The sequence below is a fragment of the Salvelinus namaycush genome, chromosome 1 (assembly GCF_016432855.1).
Source record: "Salvelinus namaycush isolate Seneca chromosome 1, SaNama_1.0, whole genome shotgun sequence".
Taxonomy (NCBI): Eukaryota; Metazoa; Chordata; class Actinopteri; order Salmoniformes; family Salmonidae; genus Salvelinus; species Salvelinus namaycush.
Window position 1 is genome coordinate 79,553,441 of NC_052307.1, and position 8,309 is coordinate 79,561,749.

Consider the following 8,309-nt stretch of genomic DNA (forward strand, 5'->3'; position numbering starts at 1 on the left):
ACACAGTACATCTCGCTCAGTATCAGCCAGCTTTATAATGACATGGATCAGGAGCATATATGTAGGACAGCAGCTACACACACACACAGACCTTTTCACCTACCACTGCCTTCTCTCTCTTTCTCTGCTTGATCAATCTCCCAGAGAGCTACAGCTGCCTGCTTCATCAGAACCAGTGTGACGATGGTTTATTAAAGAAATGAGACCTGTGTGTGTGTGTGTGTGTGTGTGTGTGTGTGTGTGTGTGTGTGTGTGTGTGTGTGTGTGTGTGTGTGTGTGTGTGTGTGTGTGTGTGTGTGTGTGTGTGTGTGTGTGTGTGTGCGTGCGTGCTCAGCATGGCTGCTCATTACAGAGAGGTAACACGGCTAGATGGGACGGGCACATTTTTAAATACATTTTTATTTAATTAGGCAAGTCGATTAAGAACAAATACTTATTTACAATTACGGCCTACCACATATAGGACTGTCAGTGTCAGGTGACACAGCCACCAGGTGACCGTTCTGGCTACGATGACGCAGGTAGCTCTGATATCACAGCCCTTCTGCATGATCAGGGGCCTAGCATCAAGCATCTCAGAGCAGGAGTGCTGATTTAGGATCAGTTTAGCCTTTTAGATCACAATGAGAAAAAGACATGGACAGGGGGGACTTGATCCTAGATCAGCACTCCTACGTTGAGACGCTTGATACTGTGCTGTACGGCCCCTGGGGTGTGTCTCATACGGCCCCTGGGGTGTGTCTCATATGGCCCCTGGGGTGCATCTCAACAGTCTAGAAAACTCAGGAAATCATTACAACAAATGACATATAGATCTATTTTTATTCATAAATACAAGTATGCCTACCCATAAATACTGTTATATTTATGAACAGTATAAACCATTTAAGTCAATGTCATCATATATAAATCATGAACAACAGGCCTTATACATGTTCTAACAAACTGGAAAGATGTTAAATAAAAGCAGATCCATAAATAAAGTGTTAGGCTGTGCAAATAGCACCCTATTCCCTTTATAGTGCACTATTTTGGACCGGGACTCATATGGCTCTAGTTAAAAGTAGTGTACTATATAGAGAATAGGGTTCCATTTGGGACGCTGCCTTACACACTTCCCGAATGCTCCGTCACTGTTCTCTTCCACAGTCATTTGGCCGTCTCCTTGTGTTTAACCTGTTTGTAAATCGCCTGTGTGTGTGTGTTTTCTCTCTCCCCTGTCCATGTGTGTGTGTGTGTTTTCTCTCTCCTGTCCATGTGTGTGTGTATGTTTTCTCTCTCCCCTGTCCATGTGTATGTGTGTGTGTTTTCTCTCTCCCCTGTCCATGTGTGTGTGTGGATATCTCTTCCCCAATGAACCACAAGAATGAGGACTCTTCAATATTTCATGAGAACGGGAAGAGTGTTTATGCTCTGGGGACTGCACCGAAAATGAGCACGAGTTCAGATTTCACACCCCAAGTACACCCCAGGTGAACACACACACACACACACACACCTGTAGGTCTCATTTCTTTAATGAACCATCTTCAGAATGACACTGGTTCTGATGAGATTATCTCAGAGAGCCAACACAAGTCTTCAGGTCTCGGGCAAGGTTACTCATCATAGTTCACTAACTCAATTTGCTTAGGTAAATTGATTGAATAAATGATATGGTAGATATTAAACCAGAGATGTTTTCAACAGTTACTTGCAGTTGAATAATCAACTAAATGAGGCTTGATTAGAAATAGAAACATGCATGAACTAGATTCTCAGTTTACAGAGATTGGCCTACTAAAGTATTTTTAATGTTTGATTCTGTTTTGGGGTGATTCCCCAGGCAATTACTTTATGGCATCTATGCTGGAGCCTTATGCTGTGTTTGTAACCAAGTGGGAAGTGGGAATTTACCACACACCAGGAGAAATCCACTTGAACAGCCCTCTAACTGGTAATAACTTGCAGGAAATCTTCCCTGATCTCCGACTTCTACCAAATGCTGATCTCTGACATCACCTACTAGGAAAAGGACATCGATAACAGCATTTTCGACAGTTAAAAAAACATTAATTATAAGAAGTAATCTATTAATATAATTGTTTTACTCTATAATTTGTTTACAAGCATGATAGCTGTACTTTTAGTGTATGTTTGACACAGCTTTTGGTCATTAGCCAATAAGCTACCCAGGAAAGGGATGAAAATAGCCCATATTAATATATGTAGCCTTAGAAATAAGGTTAATGAAATCAATAACTTGCTAACATTAGATAACATTCATATATTAGCCATTTCTGGGACTCACTTAGATAGTTCATTTGATGATACAGCAGTAGCAATACAAGGATATAGCATCTATAGAAGAGACAGGAATGCTTATAGGGGAGGTGTGACTGTATATATTCAGAGCCATATCCCTGTAATGCTTAGAGAAGATCTTATGTCAAGTGTTATTGAAGTGTTGTGGTTGCAGGTTCACCTGGCACATCTAAAGCCTTTTCTTGTTGTTATATTGTTGCTATAGGCCACAAAGTGCTGACAGTCAGTATCTAAATAATATGTGTAAAATACTTGATAGTGTATTTTATGTAAACAGAGAGGTCTACTTTCTCGGGGACCTGAATATTGACTGGTTTTCATCAAGCTGTTCGCTCAAGAGGAAGCTTCTCACTGAAACCAGTGCCTGTAATCTGGTTCAGGTTATTAATCAACCTACCAGGGTGTTTACAAACACTACAAGAAAAGATAATCCACAAGTATTGATCACATTTTTGTATCCGTACCCATTGGATGCAGTGATCACAATATAGTGGCTATATCCAGGTAATCCTAAATTCCAAAAGCTGGGCCTAAAATAGTGTATAAGAGATCATACAAAATATTTATCTGTGACTCTTATGTGGATGATGTTCAAAAATATTTGTTGGTCTGATGTGATTAATGAGGAGCATCCAGACGCTGCACTTGATGAGTTTATTGATAAACCTATTAAGAAACGGACCGTTAGAACTGTTAAGGAATTGAAAACCTGTATGGCTGAAAGAGATGGGGCAAAAGGAGTGGCTAATCAGTCTGGCTGCACATCTGACTGGCTGACTTCAAATTGAGAAATGATGTGATTAAACTCAACAAAAAGAAGAAGAAACTGTATTATGATGCCAAGATCATTGATATAAAGAACGATGGAAAATATTATGGGCAGAAAGACAAATTCAACTCCATCTTTCATCGAATCAGATGGCTTCATCACAAAACCATTTTAAGTTGCCAATTATTTTAATGATTTCTTCATTGATAAAGTGGGCAAACTTAGGCAGGAAATGCCAACAACGAACAGTTAGCCATCGTAATCATGTATTAAAAAAAACTAATAATGAAAGAAAAGCATTGCAAGTTGGAATTTTGTAAAGTTAGTGTGGGAGAGGTGGTAAAATTACCTGGGGCGGCAGGTAGCCTAGTGGTTAGGGTGTTGGCCCAGTAACCAAAAGGTTGCTAGATCAAATTCCCGAGCTGACAAGGTAAAAATCTGTCATTCTGCCCCTGAACAAGGCAGTTAACCCACTGTTCCTAGGCTGTCATTTTAAATAAGAATTTGTTCTTAACTGACTTGCCTAGTTAAATAAAGGTTAAATAAATACACAAATAATAATGACAAACCTCCTGGCCTTGACAACTTATGTAGATGGAAAGCTACTGAGAATGGTAGCTGACTCTATAGCCACTCCTATCTGTCATATTTTTAATCTGAGCCTAGAGGAAAGTCTTTGTCCTCAGGCCTGGAGGGACGCCAAAGTCATTCCGCTACCCAAGAGTGGCAAATCGGCCTTTACAGGTTCTAACAGCAGACCTATCAGCTTGCTGCCAGATCTTAGCAAACTTTTGGAAAAAATGGTGTTTGACCAAATACAATGCTATTTCTCTGTAAACAAATTAACAGCAGACTTTCAGCATGCTTATAGAGAAGGGCACTCAACATGTACTGCACTGACACAAATGATGATTGGTTGAAAGAAATTGATTATAAGAAGATTATGGGAGCTGTACTGTTATATTTCAGTGCAGCCTTTGATATTATTGACCATAACCTGTTGTTGAGAAAACGTATGTGTTATGGCTTTTCAACTTCTGCCATATTGTGGATTCAGAGCTATCTATCTAATTTAACTCAGAGGGTTTTCTTTAATGGAAGCTTCTCGAATGTCAAACATGTAAAGTGTGGTGTACCGCAGGGCAGATCTCTAGGCCCTCTACTCTTCTCTATTTTTACCAATGACCTGCCACTGGCATTAAACAAAGCATGTTTGTCCATGTATGCTGATGATTCAACCATATGCATCAGCTACCACAGCTAATGAAGTCACTGAAACACTTAACAAAGACTTGCAGTCTGTTTTGGAATGGGTGGCCAGGTAGTCTTGAACATCTCCAAAACTAAGAGCGTTGTATTTAGTACAAATCATTCCCTAAGTTCTAGATCTGAATCTGGTAATGAATGGTGTGGCTGTTGAACAAGTTGAGGAGACTACTTGGTGTCACCTTAGATTGTAAACTGTCATGGTCAAAACATATAGATTCAATGGTTGTAAAGATGGGGAGAGGTCTGTCCGTAATAAAGAGATGCTCTGCTTTTTTGACACCACACTCCACAAAGCAACTCCTGCAGGCTCTAGTTTTATCTTATCTTGGTTATTGTCCAGTCATATGGTCAAGTGCTGCAAAGAAAGACCTAGTTAAGCTGCAGCTGGCCCAGAACAGAGCAGAACGTCTTGCTCTTCATTGTAATCAGAGGGCTAATATTAATACTGTGCTTGACAGTCTGTCTTGGCTAAGAGTTGAGGCGTCACTTCTTGTTTTTATAAGAAACCATGTGTTGGAAATTCCAAATTGTTTGCATAGTCAATTTACACACAGCATGGACACACACATTTACCCCACCAGACATGCCCCCAGGGGTATTTTCACAGCACCCAGGTCCAGTCAAATTTAAGTAAACATACAGTATTATACAGAGCCATGAGTGCATGGAACTCCCATCTTATATAGTACAAGTGAACAGCAAACCTGGTTTAAAAAAACTAAGAAAGCAACACCTCACAGCACAACGCCTCTCCCCCATGTGACCTACTGGTTGTGTGTATGTACTGACATGTGACCTACTGGTTGTGTGTATGTACTGACATGTGACCTACTGGTTGTGTGTATGTACTGACATGTGACCTACTGGTTGTGTGTAAGTACTGACATGTGACCTACTTGTTGTGTGTATGTACTGACATGTGACCTACTGGTTGTGTGTATGTACTGACATGTAACCTACTGGTTGTGTGTATGTACTGACATGTGACCTACTGGTTGTGTGTATGTACTGACATGTGACCTACTGGTTGTGTGTATGTACTGACATGTGACCTACTGGTTGTGTGTATGTACTGACATGTGACCTACTGGTTGTGTGTATGTACTGACATGTGACCTACTGGTTGTGTGTATGTACTGACATGTGACCTACTGGTTGTGTGTATGTACTGACATGTGACCTACTGGTTGTGTGTATGTACTGACATGTGACCTACTGGTTACCCCAGTAAGGCTAGATGTCACCATTGGCGTAGGCTAATGGGGATCCTAATATATCAAATCAAATTCTCAACAAGTTCATAGCACGTGAATGCATCCAACTAGTATTTACGACTTCACAAATGGTAAATTCCCACCTCCCACATGGTTACGAACGCAGCATTAAACACAGGCTTCAGCATAGATATGGAAAGATAGCACACGTTCTATCCTTGCAAATGAGGTCTTCTGTGACAGCATGGGCAGCTATCTCCCCTTTAACAGCTATCTCCCCTTTAACAGGTATCTCCCCTTTAACAGCTATCTCCCCTTTAACAGCTATCTCCCCTTTAACAGCTATCTCCCATTTAAAGTAATACATTTCCTCTACTTCTATGAGTGTTTTGGTCATTTGTAAATAAACTGAACAGGTGTGTACCACCACGGACTGTGCTGGACTGTGTATAGTCTGAAAGGTATACAGCCACATTGGTGATTTACTGTTACCTGCAGTTATGGAATGTTTTTGTCCAATAATAATCCAATAACCAGGTTTCCAAGTTGCATTGTGCTTGTAGAGCTGACTAATGATAATGGACTGATGGTGACACACACACACACACACACACACACACACACACACACACACACACACACACACACACACACACACACACACACACACACACAGAGTGCCTGTAGAGCTGAGTAATGACAAGCGGCTGATGTAGCACACACACACCTGCAGAACTGTAGAGCTTTCAGAGGCGTTCCACACACAGACCTATAGAACTGTAGAGCTTTCAGAGCGTTCCACACACAGACCTATAGAACTGTAGAGCTTTCAGAGCCTTCCACACACACACCTGCAGAACTGTAGAGCTTTCAGAGGCGTTCCACACACAGACCTATAGAACTGTAGAGCTTTCAGAGCGTTCCACACACAGACCTATAGAACTGTAGAGCTTTCAGAGCGTTCCACACACACACCTGCAGAACTGTAGAGCTTTCAGAGGCGTTCCACACACAGACCTATAGAACTGTAGAGCTTTCAGAGCGTTCCACACACAGACCTATAGAACTGTAGAGCTTTCAGAGGCGTTCCACACACAGACCTATAGAACTGTAGAGCTTTCAGAGGCGTTTCCCACACAGACCTACAGAACTGTAGAGCTTTCAGAGGCATTCCACACACAGACCTATAGAACTGTAGAGCTTTCAGAGCGTTCCACACACAGACCTATAGAACTGTAGAGCTTTCAGAGGCGTTCCACACACAGACCTATAGAACTGTAGAGCTTTCAGAGCGTTCCACACACAGACCTATAGAACTGTACAGCTTTCAGAGCGTTCCACACACAGACCTATAGAACTGTACAGCTTTCAGAGCGTTCCACACACAGACCTATAGAACTGTAGAGCTTTCAGAGGCGTTCCACACACAGACCTATAGAACTGCAGAGCTTTCAGAGGCGTTCCACACACAGACCTATAGAACTGCAGAGCTTTCAGAGGCGTTCCACACACAGACCTATAGAACTGCAGAGCTTTCAGAGCGTTCCACACACAGACCTGCAGAACTGTAGAGCTTTCAGAGCGTTCCACACACAGATCTAAAGAACTGCAGAGCTTTCAGATGCGTTCCACACACAGAACTGTAGAGCTTTCAGAGGCATTCCACAGACAGACCTACAGACCTGCAGAGCTTTGAGGCATTCCACACACAGAACTGCAGAGCTTTCAGAGGCATTCCACAGACAGACACATTTGTTCTGAGGGCTTACGTATGAGCAGACTACCATTCTCTCTGGTTGCGTCCCAAATGACATTGACCATGGCCAATTGTGAATAGGGTAGCATTTGGGAAACACCCTCTGCCATGAGCAGCAGAGAAACATGGCTGAAGAGATTCAACAGTCTGAGCAGCAGTTCTAATATTCTGTAATCCATCATCGGCACAGGCCTGCACCCACCTGGAATCTGAGGCAGAGGAAAGGACATGGAGTGAATGGATTAATGAATGAATGGGCATATGTATATAACAGCTATCTCCCCTTTAACAGCTATGGGAGCTGTACTGTTATATACAGCATGTACAGCATGTACAGGTAGGTATGAATGTGTATGAGAAAGTGAATGAACGAACAAATTAATTAATATTTAACATGAGGTAATAGCCACTTTTATTCAGTGTTAAATTTGTTATTTTAATATGTGCGATTGCACCCTGAACTCAAGGCGGGTGTTCCCACATCCAGTCAACCTGTCAGTAATGACTGTACTGCCTTCATCAGTTCCTAACTGTGGACACTAACGTTGTAGTGTATATTCATGTTGAATCTGACATGAATATGTATGATAAGTCTGAACATCTCATTTTGCAACAGGCGCAGTGAGGACTGACCAGTCTTGAGATGGAGGAGGTGCAGCGGTTCTTAGGGTTTGCCAACTACTACCGGAGGTTTATCCGGGGTTTCGGTCAGGTAGCGGCTCCCATTACCTCCTTGCTGAAGGGGGTCCGGTGCGACTGCAGTGGTCAGCTGAGGCGGACAGGGCTTTTCATCAACTGAAGGCTCTGTTTACTTCGGCTCCCGAGCTGGCTCATCCTGATCCCTTTTTAGCGTTCATAGTTGAGATGGACGCGTCCGAGGCTTGGATAGGGGCTGTGCTGTCTCAGCGCTCGGGTACACCACTAAAACTCCGCCCCTGCGCTTTCTTTTCGAAGAGGCTCAGCCCGGCGGAGCGAAACTATGATGTGGGGGACAGGG